We start from the raw sequence: 16,400 nt of genomic DNA on the forward strand, positions 1-16,400 counted from the left end.
TCAGCAAAGCAGCATTGATTTCACAAGACTCAACATCATTAAGAGAAGCAATCGAAGTACTAAGGAAATCATTATTATTGGTATTGGAGAAATCACACAATTTGGTATTATCTTGCGCCATGGCGACAAGTAATCCAACACACAAGCAAACAGAAAAAGGCAAGCGAAAGAGAGGGAAAGAAGGCACGCGGAAAAGGGAGGATATTGGGAAAGAGAGGGCGAATAAAACGGCAAGGGTGAAGTGGGGGAGAGGAAAACGAGAGGCAAATGGCAAATAATGTTAATTCGAGGGAGATGAGTTTGTGATGGGTACTTGGTATGTCTTGACTTGAGGGAAGACCTCCTCGGCAATGGCGCTAGAAATCCTTCTTGCTAGGTCTTGAGCTTGCGTTGGTTTTCCTTGAAGAGGAAAGGGTGATGCAGCAACAGTAGCGTAAGTATTTCCCTCAGTTTTAGAGAACCAAGGTATCAATCCAGTAGGAGGATCTTCACAAGTCCCACACACCTACACAAACAAACAAAGAACTCGCAACCAACGCGATAAAGGGGTTGTCAATCCCTTCACGGCCACTTGCAAAAGTGAGATCTGATAGAGATAATATGATAAGATAAATATATTTTTGGTATTTTATGATATAGATTGGAAAAGTAAAAATGCAAATAAAAGTAGATTGAAAGCTTATATGATAAAAGATAGACCCGGGGGCCATAGGTTCGACTAGAGGCTTCTCTCAAGATAGCATAAGTATTACGGTGGGTGAACAAAATTACTATCGAGCAATTGATAGAAAAGCGAATAATTATGAGATTACCTAGGTATGATCATGTATATAGGCATCACGTCCATGGCAAGTAGACCGACTCCTGCCTGCATCTACTACTATTACTCCACACATCGACCGCTATCCAGCATGCATCTAGAGTATTAAGTTCATAAGAACAGAGTAACGCTTTAAGAAAGATGACATGATGTAGAGGGATAAACTGATGCAATATGATATAAACCCCATATTTTTATCCTCGATGGCAACAATACAATACAGGCCTTGCTGCCCCTGCTGCCACTGGGAAAGGACACCGCAAGATTGAACCCAAAGCTAAGCACTTCTCCCCATGGCAAGAAAGATCAACCTAGTAGGCCAAACCAAACTGATAATTCGAAGAGACTTGCAAAGATAACTCAATCATACATAAAAGAATTCAGAGGATATTCAAATATTTCTCATAGATAAACTTGATCATAAACCTGCAATTCATCGGATCTCGACAAACACACCGCAAAAAGAGTTACATTAAATAGATCTCCACAAGAGAGGGGGAGAACATGGTATTGAGATCCAAAAAGAGAGAAGAAGCCATCTAGCTAATAACTATGGAACCGAAGGTCTGTGGTAATCTACTCACAACTCATCGGAAGGTCTATGGTGTTGATGTAGAAGCCCTCCATGGTGGATTCCCCCTCCGGCAGAACGCCGGCGACGGCTCCAAGATGGGATCTCGCGGATACAGAAGGTTATGGTGGAGGAAATATTTCTTTGGTGGCTCCCTTGATGGTTTCGGGGTACATGGGTATATATGGGAGGAAGAAGTATGTCGGTGGATGACCGAGGGGCCCACAAGACAGGGGGGCGCGACTTATAAGGGGGGGGGGCGCCCTCCACCCTCGTGGCCGCCTCGGGAGCTTATTGACTTGCACTCCAAGTCCTCTGGATCATGTTCATTCCAAAATTCACGCTCCCGAAGGTTTCATTCCGTTTGGACTCCGTTTGATATTCCTTTTCTTCGATATACTGAAATAGGAAAAAAAACAGCAATACGGGCTGGGCCTCTGGTTAGTAGGTTAGTCCCGAAAATGATATAAAAGTATAAATTAAAGCCCCAAATAATCCAAAGCAGGTAATATAATAGCATGGAACAATAAAAAATTATAGATACGTTGGAGACCTATCAAGGTATCTTGACAATAAAACCAAGTTTGGTTCCAGTTTGGTGTGACTATGCAGTTTAGCATGGGGAAAACTGACGTCCTTCCTCTTCTGAATGGAGCTCCACCAAGTTCTTGACATGGCCCGTCGATAAAATTTGTTTGGCGGTTCAAGTAATATAATTCATTTAATAAGTCAACTGCAGGCTCCTCTTGAAGATAAGCTTCGCAAAATACTTCGAAGTTGCAGATGTTGGACACGGAGTTGGGTCCGATGTCGTGAGGGTGAAGTTGAAGGAAATGGAACACATCACGAAAAAACTTTGAGCCGGGTGGACTGAATCCTCGACCTATGTGGTCAGCAAAAACAATTATTTCTCCATCTTTGGTTTGAGGAGGAATTTCCCCACCAGGAGCTCTCCAATGGATGATCTCTTTTTTGGCTAAATCACCAGTAGCAACAAAGTTGTTCAAATCTTCTTCAGTAACCCAGAATTACACCCAATTGCAAGACGTGTATGTCTTAGCCATTTTATCAATGATCTGAAAGAAAGGTTAAGCCGGTTCAAGGATATATCATTAGGTCGGCCTATGGTTAACAGGGAAACAATGAAGAAGCGTACATAGGCATTAAGCCAGAGATTGATATTGCAGAGTTACAAGGAACCATTGGCGGATTAAAAGGGGACTAATGATACCTGGTGGGTTACTATTTTTGAGTTAAGCCGCCCATAAAAATATTGAAAGGACAGATCCGGGGATGAAAAATTTAAGTGCTGAAAAAAACAAGTTTCGCAGATTGATACTATGATTTCAGATCTACCGCATTTTAGTTAATACAAAAATATTTAGACCTAAAATATCAGTGCTTGAGTAGTTCATGGTCCAGATTGGTTTTTTGATACAGAGGACATATTCTAAATAATAAAAAGGATTTCTACATTAGCTATGACATACGGGGAGCACCAAGTTCAAATAAAAAAGGAGGGTTATAGCCAAGAAGGAGGACGAACCTCGATGAATGTCGGAAAATCCTAATGAGATATATAAGAAAGGTGGAAAGGTAGATGTACCAGGGCTGATGCTTAGCGGAGATGCGCGGAAAAAATTTGGACAAGTCAGGTTGATGCGGTAAGCGTTGTCGAGGCAGAAGCGAAGGTCGACGGTCGCAGCGGAGCTTGAGAGTTCGGGTATCGCGTTGAAGAAGGCGGAGATGAAGAGACAAGGGGAAAAAGGAAAAGGGACCCCCGACCCTATTTATAAGGCAGATGAATAAGTGACAGGAGCAGGAATCAAGGAGGCCAAAAAACGAATGTGATCGGTACAAATGCCGCTTTTTTTGGAGATTCATTAATACAAAGATATTAAGATATGGGCCTTGTGCAATTTTAATGACATATGACGTCACGGCGGGTTATCAAGAACCTAGAAGATGATGTCACGGCGAGTTACAAGATTCTTCAAAGGTAATGAGGAAGGAATTATTTTTATGTGTTGAAGAGTGATGTGAACAAGTTCAAATCAACTCGGGGCCTAATGTTGGGGATATATTTATTGGGTTAACCCGCCCAGGAGGGGCCGGGTTAAGTCCCTGGCGGTTTATCAAGATAAATCCCATGAAGACGCTTAAGGCGGTAGTCTATTATGCAGACTCTTCAAGGGCCCAGAGCCCAAAGGCAACTTAAGGCCCAAACCATTGTAAACCGTCATATATGTGTAAATTGTATGATAAGGCATGTGCAGTTAGTCACCGGGCCGGACACATTGTTCATGAGACGGCCGGGACTCTGTAAGCCGCCGGGCATCGGCCTGTGTATATAAAGGGATGACCCGGCGGTGACTTAGGGCGAGAGAGATTAGATCAAAACCTAGGTCAAGCATGTTTTCTCCATGGTAATCGAGAAATAAGCAATACCACCTCAAACTGGATTAGGCATATACCTTCACCGCAAGGGGCCAAACCAGTATAAACTCTTGTGTCTTTTGTCCCGTTTAACCCCTCTTTGCTAACCTAGTGCGATGGCTCCACGACTAAGTCCTCATCCTAGGACATCTTCCGTGAAAATTCCACGACAGTTGGCGCCCACCATGGGGCCAGCGCACGGTGGTTTTGAGTTTGTACAGGGCAGCTTCGAAGGGATCAAGGGATACGCCATGGTCCGAATAACCAAGATTCGTCGCGGCAAGCTGTACATCCGTACGACGCAGGCTGGGGCCCCGAGGCCGGCTCAATTGAGTTCGGGTACCGGGTCCCCTTCGGCGGAATTCACGTCTTCATTGGCAAGATCGGCGATCCGGGCCCTGAGTTGGACACCTGCACCGACATCATGGAGACTGCTCAGCATGGACGACACACCCGGGTTCAACCTACCGTGGAGCGTGCCTTCATTGGATTCATCCACCACTACAAAAAATGCACTTCCGTTTTGATACATGTTTGTCACAGTAGGTCACGTTTTTTGTCATGCATGTAAATCCATGACGACTTTGTGACAGAATCAAGATAGTCATACCTGTGCTGCCATAGAAGTGTTCCATGACATTACCAAAATTATCATCATGGAAGTGTCCACTTCCATGACGATAAATCGCGCGTCACAGAACTGCTTTCGTCAAGGGTGACCGACACGTGGCATCCACCATAACGGAACGTTGTTAAGCTATCGGGTCGGGTCTTGGACCCGATAACCTGTTAACAGCCCCGACCAACGGGGATTTTCCATGTGTAAAATCATCATTGGCTGGAGGACACACGTGTCAGCTCTGCGTTGGCACAGGCGTCACTCATCCAATGGGCGAGACACGCCTATGATATGTTGACACGTGGACCGGCCCATCAAGTTTAGATGGTCCGGCCCAACTAAAGGCCCACAAGATTTTGCAGACCATAATGGGCCGGCCCAGCTAAAGGCCCACGAGATTTTGCGGACCATAATGGGCTGGCCCAGCTAAAGGCCCACAAGATTTTGCGGGCCATAATGGGCCGGCCCAAGTAAAGGCCCACAAGATTTTTATGTGCCATAATGGGCTGGCCCAGGTAAAGGCCCGCAAGATTCTTGCGGATCATAATGGGCTGGCCCAGCTAAAGGCCCACGAGATTTTGCCGACATTAATGGGCCGGCCCAGCTGTAGGCCCACAAGATTTTGACGGCCCTAGTAGGCTGGCCCATTAACTGGCTGCCATGTTTTGGGCCAAATGTCGGCCCATATTTCATCCGGTCCATTAATGGCTTGCCACGTTCCGGGCCTAATAATGTCCCATATGAGACCCGGCCCGTAAAAAGCCTACCACGTTCTGGGCCAAATTACGACCCAGATCAGGTCCGGGCCTTTAAGACGCTTTGGGCTAAATTATGGACCATATCAGATTCGGCCCGTCAACTGAACGCTCTGCTTTTGGGCCCACTTGCTAAAGGTCCATTTAGTAATTCAGCCTGATATTAGTTTCATCCTGTTAAGGGCCCGTTTAACATTTCGGCCCTATATTAGTTTCGGCCTGTTAAAATCCCATCATATAGTTGGGCCTAACTACGACCCGGTTTGCATCCGGCCTGCTCGCAGCCGATATCTAATTGGGCCAAACAAGGACCGACACAATTTTGGCATGTTAAAAGCCCATGATTTGATTCGCACAATCATGTGGTGGGGTCCATTTCAGGCTGCTGCCAGCTCGTGAGCTGTTCGACACGTTTCAGACCCAACCTACTTCTCAGCCTCCTAAAAGCCCATTGAGTTTTCATGCGAAAAGAGGGCCGGGGTTACTCGTCCTAATAAAGGGCCCAATCTACTAGTTTCCGGGTTTACTTTTGGCCTTTTAATGGACCAAGATGACGGGGACCATGATGCGGATCATATACATCGTGACTGCATGACGGCCCTATTATATACCTAATTTTACGGTATGGTCGGTTTACTGCGAAAACAGGATATATATACAGTAAAATAACTGCAACATTGTGAATAAGAAAAAGCCTAGACTATAAAATAAAGAAATTACAGCATATTACATCCACTGGGCATCAAAGTATGCCAATATGATAATAAAGCACAAGCAGACAGCATATTACATCCACTGGGCATCAAAGATCGCCACCAGTGCAAATAAACATGCCGACAAAATAATATACTAAACCGACAGCACTTCAATAGAGTTCAAGAAAGGTTAGCCTTGCTAGGGAGCTGCAGCGCAAGCAGCTGAGCAAGCTGATGAGACTGCGCTTGTTCAACACTTATATCTTCCTCACTCTGAAAGATAAACAAGCAGACAGATGACAGGTTTTGCACATAAAAGTATTAGTGCTGACAATTCATCACATTTCTTACTGACGAATAAAGTGACACAATTTAAAAATGCATTACACAATATGGTATTGTTCAGGTCAAGACACCACTGGATTACAGATCAAGAACTCATAAGTATCAATGGTTAGTGTGCTGTCAATTTATCCCATTTCAGATTGGCAAATAAAGAGACGGTTTAAATAATAGTAGAATGATATGACATTGTTCATTGTTAAGATATTGAAGAATATGACATTGTGCTGTAGTGGGTAGGTTCACCACACCACTGGATTACGGATCAAGAACAAAAGCATACATGCAGTGCAAAACAAGATCACTTGCTCTGTATAGTTTAATTTACATGGTATGAAGAAGGAACTTGGTTGTACAACTGAAAACTTAAATTGAGAAGGACAAACTTTTCTTTATGAATTACATAATAAACATTAAACATGCAATTTGATGCAAACAACACAAATAAACATCTATTGCATTCATGCCTAACCAAATATACACACCAAAGTTTGAAGGCCTGAGAAGGACAAACTTACATTATTGATGAAGACAGGCTCTATAAAGCCCTTGTCCATGCTGATGGGGGGGGGGCAGTTCAAGAAGTTTACCACAGAATCTTCTTCATAAGCATTGCCTTTATTCTACATTTTATTAAGAGTAAATATAGATGTGATAATATATGAAAAAATGGAGAATATTTAAGATAAGATGAAGAGTGATGCTACATAACCAAGTACCTATAAATGTAAGTGCATCAATACAAGCAAAAGGTACAGCCAAGAGCAATGCACATCTAAAATTCTTTAGTACCAACCTTATGGTAAGAGTAAATATAGATTTGATGTGTAGAAAATGGAGGGCAAAGGAAAATAAGCTGTAGAGTGATGGTACATGAACAACTACCTGTCAATATAAGTACACTAATAAAGGACAACATGTACTTACAAGAACAATCAAGAGCTAAAAAAATTCATTGGCATTGGATATATTCTACACTAATGTAACCATTCATACAGATCAGATAATTTGGAGCGAACAATTGATAAGCAAGCTATCATGCATACTGCTGTCACATAATGAGCCAGGTATATATGCAATTACAGTGATATAGGACAACAGGTACTAACAAGAGCAAAGCAGCAGGTAGCATATTTGTGATATCCCGTCGTTCTTTTCAAACCGGAATTCTTCTTCCAGCAGATTTCCTGCAAAAAAGATCCGTAAGGCACATGCAGAAAAGTAGAAGTTCAAATTGTCATGTGATTTCATAGACAGTACCTTATCCTGGGAACGAGACCAGTGCATAACAAGGTTTTTCCATTCAATGTCTTCTAAATTTAGCACAAGAGACTTCATCGGAAATTCGTTTATAGACTTGCCATCAAAGTGTGATTTCCTAGGTAACACCGATACTGCTGCAATGCTTCCTTGAAAAGCACAAGCAAGCTTTTCTCGTCATGACTATCCAGATTGACCCTCGCCTAGTTACAACAATGTAATGTAAATCATTGATGTGTTCAATCAGCAGAAAACAGGAAAATAATAACCATGAATAATAGCACTTACACGTAAGTTGGACAGGAAGATGTGAAAATGGTGTTTGTCTTCACCAAAATCTTCCCATGATGGGAATATATGCACGTAGTCCCTAACAACATTGAAAGCATTGTCTTTTAAACTAGGAATAAATGGAATGGGGTTCCAATCTGCAGGAATTGGCCGTCTCTGTAGTTGGGATAGGTCTTCAGCCGGTGGACTTGCTGTACTTTTTGCTGGAGTGGGATTTTTCTGTGGTATGGCTGGTGCTATGGCAAATGAAATCGGTATACCTTTTGCTGGAGTGCAGGTCCTATGTGGTGGGGCTAGTGGCGTGGCCAGTGAAGTATGGGTACAGTCTGCTGGATTCGGTCCTATGTTTTGTGTCATTTGTTGTACATCCAATATAAGTGGGGTGCTGTCTGATTTCTCCGGCACCACCATGTTTTTCAAGGACTTTGCTGTCTGATGCACAAGAACAACATTTGAGTGAAAAACATGGTATGATGACGGATGGAATATGTATTGATAATGGATGGGCATGGCATCTCGACATATATGATGAGTAAACTAAGCAGATGGCGGTGCAACAAAGTAGAAGAAATGCAAGACAACATATGCAAGATACGCACAATCAATAAAACCTTGCCAAATTAGAACATGCACCTTGATGGGTGAACAGGACAGGCCATCTGCCTTTGACTCCTTCAGGTTAGAATAGTCATTAGGATCATATTCTGAACAAGAATCAACAGGTGGGGAGCGTATGAGTTTCATTGCATCCAGAATGGCACTCAATGCCATGGTGCCAATTTTGTAAGTCATTGCAGTGTTTAGCTTCAAGAGTGGATTGCTGCTAGTGCGACACAAAGCAGCTACATAGATCATAATGTAGATATAACGGGGAAAATCATAAGCATCCGAGTAAAATCAGCAAAGTGGAACTTGCTGGAATATATGTGCCAGTACTGCTAGTACGGCTAGAAAGGTGCGGTACTTTTAATATCAGTGTAACTCTCAAAGGCGCGGTGCTGTTAATATCAGTGTAACTCTCAAAGGCGACACAACTCCCCGCATTTCCTCGCTATTCTTATAGGATTCAAGTGGGCAGGTCACTAAAAATCCTATTCCTATGTTTACAAAATCCTACGAACCAAAGAGGCTCAAAGTGTCCATCACAACCGACCGTATAGACACCAACACTGCAAATGTCCCTGCTCATCTTCAGTACAAGGAACATACTGTACTACTATCATACTTCCTTCGTTCCAAAATATAGTTCTTGGTAGAGATTTCCACTACGGACCACATACAGATGTATCCAGATACATTTTAGAGTCTAGATTCACTCATTTTGCTCCATATGTAGTCCATGGTGGAATCTATACAAAGACTTGTATTTAGGAACGGAGAGAGTATATATAAAAGAAGAACGGAAGAGGAACATGGTAAAGAAGAGCAAACAGATTTTGGATAATAAAATGTTGGTTGCGCAGTGCCCACACATGATGAACTAGAGCGCATTAAGAATGCCACTCCCAGCTGTCTCTCGACCATTTCAGGCGGTTGGATGAAGATCCTACATATCCTAACCCCTCTTCTTCCTCCTCTCTGATTCTTCCCATACAGAACACTGCATGGGCCGCCGGCCAGACCACCGGCCCCCATCGCCTATGTTCCTCCGCCACCCCCACCCCCACCCGCGTCGAGTTTTCTTCGTTCAGCGAGGCCCCACAACCACCCGAGCCCGTTCTTTCGCACCGGCCAACTCTGGCGAGCTCTGTAAAATCGACTGACCCAATTTTGAAATTTAGTCTACTGTGATTTAACTAGTGTGGAATGTAAAAGGGAAAAACCATAAGCATTGGGAGTATAGTGTTGAGCATGGCATGGCGGATCTGAAGGTGCAAACCGGACAAAGGCAACTTCGCAACCAATAAAAGAAATCAGAGTAAAGAAATGGCGATCTATTTTCTTGCTCCGATAAATAAGTTGAGCAGATATGAAAGAGTACCGCCTCTGGTGCGGCGCCGTGTATGCATATGCTGAGAATTTGACGGTGCTGTGTTAGCGATGGCTGTCGGCAGCGTGGAAGCAGATCTAGGAGGGTAGACGGTGGCGGCAGGGCGCGGTGGACGAGATGGTCGTTGGAGCGACGCCGGCAAGGTGGATGACGGCGGGTGTCGGTGTCAAAACCGGCGGATCTCGGGTAGGGGGTCCCGAACTGTGTGTCTAGGCGGATGGTAACAGGAGACAAGGGACACGATGTTTTACCCAGGTTCGGGCCCTCTTGATGGAGGTAAAACCCTACGTCCTGCTTGATTGATATTGATGATGTGGGTATTACAAGAGTAGATCTACCACGAGATCAAGGAGGCTAAACCCTAGAAGCTAGCCTATGGTATGATTGTTGTTCGTCCTACGGACTAAAGCCATCCGGTTTATATAGACACCGGAGAGGGCTAGGGTTACACAGAGTCGGTTACAATGGTAGGAGATCTACATATCCGTATCGCCAAGCTTGCCTTCCACGCCAAGGAAAGTCCCATCCGGACACGGGACGAAGTCTTCAATCTTGTATCTTCATAGTCTTGGAGTCCGGCCGATGATGATAGTTCGGCTATCCGGACACCCCCTAGTCCAGGACTCCCTCAGTAGCCCCTGAACCAGGCTTCAATGATGATGAGTCCGGTGCGCATGTTGTCTTCGGCATTGCAAGGCGGGTTCCTTCTCCGAATAATTTATAGAAGATTGTGAACACCAGGATAGTGTCCGGCTCTGCAAAATAAATTCCAGATACCACCGTAGAGAGAATAATATTTACACAAGTTCAATCTGCTGACGTATTTCGTGGCGTGACGTCACACCACTACCAAGCCTTTACTCGAATCGTTTTTATTATACCACCTCAGCGTGTTTAGCGAAGCGGTTTCCTTGGCACGTCTTGTCATAGCAAAGATCGTGTTCCCCTTATTCCGAGATTCCCATCAATACGGACGTGGGTAACCCAACCGCGCCATTGATTGGGGCGCTTGGGAGATAAGCGAGTTTTATCAAGCCGGTGGGGACGCATGTTTCCGTCCGCCCATATAAGGGGATAAAGATCCAACCCTTTTACCTGCACCTTCTTCCTCCTTGGCTTATCCATCTTCGCGAACTCGAGCTCCAGCGCCCAAGTCCGCACATCTCACCTCAACCTTCTCCAACTATGTCCGGAGCGGGAGGCAAGTGGATGGCCTCCTCCGTTACGGAGGGGCACATCCAGAAGCTGCGCAACACCGGATATCTGTCCAGCGACATCGCGCACCGGCTCCCCGACGAGGGAGAGCTCATCCCCACCACCCGACCCCATGAGAGGGTAGTATTTCTTCCCCATTTCCTTCGCGGACTGGGCTTCCCACTCCATCCCTTTGTCCGGGGGCTCATGTTCTACTACGGCATGGATTTCCATGATCTGGCCCCGAATTTTATCCTTAATATCTCGGTGTTTATCGTCGTGTGTGAGGCTTTCCTCTGCATCTAGCCCCACTTCGGCTTGTGGCTCAAGACCTTCAGTATCAAGCCGAAGGTGGTAAAGGGCAGCCAAGCGGAGTGCGGAGGCGCCATGGTGGGCAAAATGCCCAACGTTACTTGGCTTGAGGGCACGTTCATGGAAACCATTAAGGGGTGGCAATCGGGGTGGTTCTATATCACCGAGCCGCGTGACCCTGAATGGGCAGCGGCCCCTGAATTCTGATCTGGCATCCCCATACGGCTCACCTCCTATAAAGAGAGCGGCCGGACATGGGGCGATGCGGAGGAGCTGACCGGACTCCAAGCCTGCATCAAAAAGCTAGTGAACAAGAAGCTCAAGCTTGTCAACGTAGTCCAGGTCATGCTTATCCGCCGGATTCTCCCGTGCCAACGACGGGGCTTCACTATGTGGGAGTTCGATTCGGCGCAGCACCAGACTTTTAGCGGGCTCTTCGACACTACGTACGAAGATGTCTGGAGGGTGCTGTTTAAAGGTGCTGAGGCCCCCGCATCCGCTATCGAAGATCGCGGATTCAGCTCGCAGCGTCCGGCTAACGAGGTAAGCGATTTTGCCCTTTACGGGACACTTGTTTTCCATAGTTTAACTCTATGTGGGATCTAAACTCCCTCTCCTCTGACAGGACTGGCTGAAGAAGGCTGAACGGACTATCTGTCCGGCCCCATTGCCAGAGGACCCAGCGGACGCCCGCTTAACGGGGCTGCTGGCTCCGGCACCCCACGTGGTGCCGGAGAAGAAGGCCAAGAAGAAGGCCACGGGCACTCGGAAGAGTTCCCGTTTTCAGGTGTCATCGGACGATGACTCCGAGGCAGACTCCTCCCACAAAGGCGAGGAGGAGAAGAAGAAGGCCTCTCCCCCAGTGGGGGGAGGGAAGAAAAGGAAGGCTTCCCCAACAAGGGGGGCCGAAGGGTCCAAGAAGGGAAAGACCCTTCCCCCGGACTGCTCCGCCAACGCCAGTGATGACGACGAGGATTGGCCTCCAAGGGCCAAGACCCTGGCGAGATCGTAAGTATCCGGACTCCCGAATAACTTCATGGTTTTTCGTTTCGCCACATAGTGTCTTTCTAATACCGCATACAACCCTGCAGTCCGCCCAAGGATGATTTTCCTGCTTCATCGAGCGGGTCCTTGGGTGCGTCGGATATGGATCCCCTTCCAACCGCCTCCACCCCCCGTGATGCGGACGATGCCGAGGTGGGATCCCAGGAAGGGACCCGCCAGGAGGGGGAGGCCCCAGAGGTGCCGCAGGGCAACCTTCCGGAATTTGCGCCGGACTCCGCACCGGAACCTGAAGTGGCTCCGGAGTCCGTCGGGTGGCCCCTTCGTAAGAAGGGCAAGACCGCGACGCCAGCGGCCTCCGTCCAACCGGAGGTGCCGGATAGCTTGCTGTAGGCGCTCAACGGCGCCTCCATCAAAGAGGAACACCGCACTTTCATGAGTGCGGTGATTCAGAAGGTTCAGGTCGCCAAGAGCGGGCTGACCGAAGCCTGCAACAGCCTTCTAACAGGCTTTGAGGTAAGAATTTTGATATATGTAGAATAGTACCGCATAGACAGTAGCCCCTGATGCTTGGTTCGGTATTCAGAAAGAAAAGCCGGACTGAGGATCTAAAAAGATACACGCAAGAGTTATGAAATATGTCAATATGTGGTTGTAGGCTGTGCTGCTGACCTTTGCCGCACTGACTGCGGAGGTCAATACTTTGAAGCAAAGCCTCGAGCGGTCCGAGAACGAGCTTGGCCGTGCCAAGAAGCAGCTCGAGGACAAGGAAGGTGAATAACGCTGTATTTAAGATTGTACCATACAGAAAAGGATTTGGTTGCAAGAAAAGTGACAAGGATAACACGGGTGTTGCAGGTGCCATGACCGAGGTGGGGACCCTGAAGGAGGTGGTGTCCGCGGCCGAACATAATGCGGCCGCGGAGCACACCGAGCGAGAAAAGAAGGAGGTGCGGGTGGCAGAGGTACAACAAGAGCTCCAGGATCTCGTGGAAAAACATGAGAGCTTGGAGCGTGACTCGAAGACTCGAGAGTCTGAGCTTGCATCGGCTCTTGAGAGTGCCAAAGCCGCTAAGGCCGAAGCCTACAAGGCCCTCCAAGAAATCGAGGCGTTGAAGACAATAGCAGCGGGTAAGGCATTTTTCATGCAAAGTAAGCATGTGAGTGTGAATTACCTATCACTTACCCAAATTCAAGCTCTCCAGGAGCGTTCGCAGATCTTCCTCACAACGTGTCCGATGCTGCCGCTTTCTACCGGGACGAGGAGGGGAGCTCGACGGAGAAGGTCTTCTGGTCTCAGTATGATGAGGCCGGACATCCGGTGCCCCTTAGCGACCAGCTGAAGCAGCTGGTCGAGCTCCACAAGGTGGCCGAACAGGCCATGAGGGGCCTCATAGTTTGGCTGTGGCCTAAGGAGGCCGTGCCTGGGAGCTACTTCGGCCTGGTGCGGCGGCTGGTGGATGCGTGTCCATGGGTTGAAGTCATCAAGCACTCCGCCTGTATTGAAGGTGCCCGTCGGTCCCTTGCCCGTGCAAAGGTGCACTGGGGCAAGATGGATGCTGCGAGGCTTGTGACGGACGCGCCACCGCTGGGCAAGGAGTATCGTACTCCCAAGATGTATTATAAGACTGTTATGAAGGGTGCCCGCACTATTGCGGGTGAGTGCTCCAAAGATGTAATATTCGAGTAGACTCACATTTTGTTATCCTGTGCGTTGAAAACTTTGTTCATATGCGCTAAGCAACGCTTGTTAATTTAAAATATTACCTTCTGTGCGGCCGTTTATCAAATGTGAGCGATGGCAAGTCGTCGGCTTCTGCCCCCATGCCACGAGTGCTGGGGTGTTCGGGATAAATTTGAGCACTCTTGTTCCCATTTTGGGTCCATTTAGGGAGGCGCTCAACACAACGAACAAGGCAACCGGACTTATAATGCTTGAACACTCTCACTTAGCCATAGAATTCTATAATTTTAAATTTCGGCGAAGCCCCTAGTGTTCGGAAGGCCGAACTTGGGGCGCTATCCACGCCTGGGCCGGACATAGCCCGTTCCTCGCTCTAAGCGGCATAAGTCTTTAGGGACTCGAAAAAACCTCTCGAACAACGACCGGCTCTCGCCTCATCATGACGGTCAGTTTTAGCTTTCTCCACTGAGGCGCTCGCCCAACTCAACTGGGGCGCAATCGCAGTGGTTCTCCCAATGCTACCTTATCCGATACAACGGAACATAAGGTACCAAAACATGGGAGCCGGGCAAACCCAACTATTGACCCAAGACATGATTCGTAGCCGATGCATATATTGCTATAAGTTCGGGGTGCCGCACTTGTGAAAGTGTTCGGACTTATCGCACCATGATGCGGGAAACATAAGCCCCTGGTGCATTTAGCCGTACCAAAGTGTACGGATGCAACATGTCATAAATGAACATATGTATAAGAAAGGAATGCAATTGTAAGCAAAAAGGTGCATTGTTTATTCAAGAAATACTGGTGTGAATGAAGAACGATACAAATGGTGCGATAAGCAAGGGATGGGACTATTAAACATGTCCCCCTCCAGGGGTAGGCTGCGGAATGGTGTATAAAACAGATTTAATGCTCATAATGGAGACCACCTGGATATTCGTCGTAGCCTTTCTCCTTCCCTGGCTGTTGCATCGTAAGTTCGGCAGGTCTACTGCCGGACAGGGCCTCTAATGAACGGGGTCCTCTGGGTAAAAAAAAGAAAAGAAAAAAGAACGACACACCTGAGAGCCCCTGGTGTGGTTAAGCCGCATTCTGGGCCTATCGTGGTCGTGCACCTCCCCCTATGCCAATGGTATCTTTAGAGCGTAATGATGTACGCGAAGGACCCTTCTTGAAATTTTGTAGGGGCTGGGGTTGGGGCCGCATTGCTACGCGTGCTCGGAACGTGCCAGGTGGTCTTGTTGTAGGTTACTCCGGGCGTGTTTAGCCGTGTCCGGTCGCTTAACGGCCGGACTCGAGAATTGCCTTAAGAGGCTGCACTGTACTTCTGCCGCGAGAGCCACTGTATGTTCCTCCGTTTGGAGAGAGCGTTTAGTGTTTCCGTAGACCGTGATGACTCCTTGAGGGCCTGGCATCTTGAGCTTAAGGTATGCGTAGTGCGGTACCGCGTTGAACTTTGCAAACGCGGTGCATCCTAGTAGAGCATGATAGCCGCTGCGGAACGGAACAATGTCGAAGATTAACTCTTCGCTTCGGAAGTTATCCGGGGATCCGAATACCACTTCCAGTGTAACTGAGCTTGTACAATTGGCCTCTACACCTGGTATGACGCCTTTAAAGGTCGTCTTTGTAGGTTCAGTCCTTGAGGGGTCTATGCCCATTTTGCGCACTGTATCCTGATAAAGCAGGTTCAGGCTGCTGCCGCCGTCCATCAGGACTCTACTGAGGTGAAATCCATCAACGATTGGGTCTAAATCCAATGCGGCGCATCCGCCGTGGCGGATGCTGGTGGGGTGGTCCCTTCGATCAAAAGTGATTGGGCAGGAGGACCATGGATTGAACTTCGGGGCAACTGGCTCCATCGCGTATACAGCCCTGAGTGCATGCTTCCGCTCCCTTTTGGGTATGTGGGTTGCGTATATCATGTTCACTGTCTGCACTTGTCGGGGGAAACCCTTCTGTCCTCTATTGTTCGGCGGTCGGGTCTCTTCCTCGTCGTCGCTATGCAGCCCCTTGTCGTTGTTTTCAGTGATTAACTTGCCTGCCTGCTTGAATACCCAACAGTCCCTGTTGGTGTGGTTAGTTGGCTTTTCGGGGGTGCCGTGTATCTGGCACGAGCGGTCGAGTATTCGGTCCAAATTGGACGGACTCGGAGTAGTTATTTTGAATGGCTTTTTCCGTTGACTGGGCTTAGAGCCTCTGAATCCGGCATTGACTGCCGTATCCTCACTATTCTCGCTCTTAATGTGGCGTTTGTTTTTGTTGTGACGCGGCCTGCAATTGCGGTCCTTGATATCCAGACTGCCAGAATTTTTACTGAGGTTGTTGCTGCGTGCTAGCCAGCTGTCCTCACCCGTGCAGAAGCGGGTCATGAGTGATGTGAGGGCTGCCATGGATTTCGGCTTTTCCTGTCCCAGGTGTCGGGC

Source organism: Triticum aestivum, chromosome 4A, assembly GCF_018294505.1.
Source record: "Triticum aestivum cultivar Chinese Spring chromosome 4A, IWGSC CS RefSeq v2.1, whole genome shotgun sequence".
NCBI lineage: Eukaryota > Viridiplantae > Streptophyta > Magnoliopsida > Poales > Poaceae > Triticum > Triticum aestivum.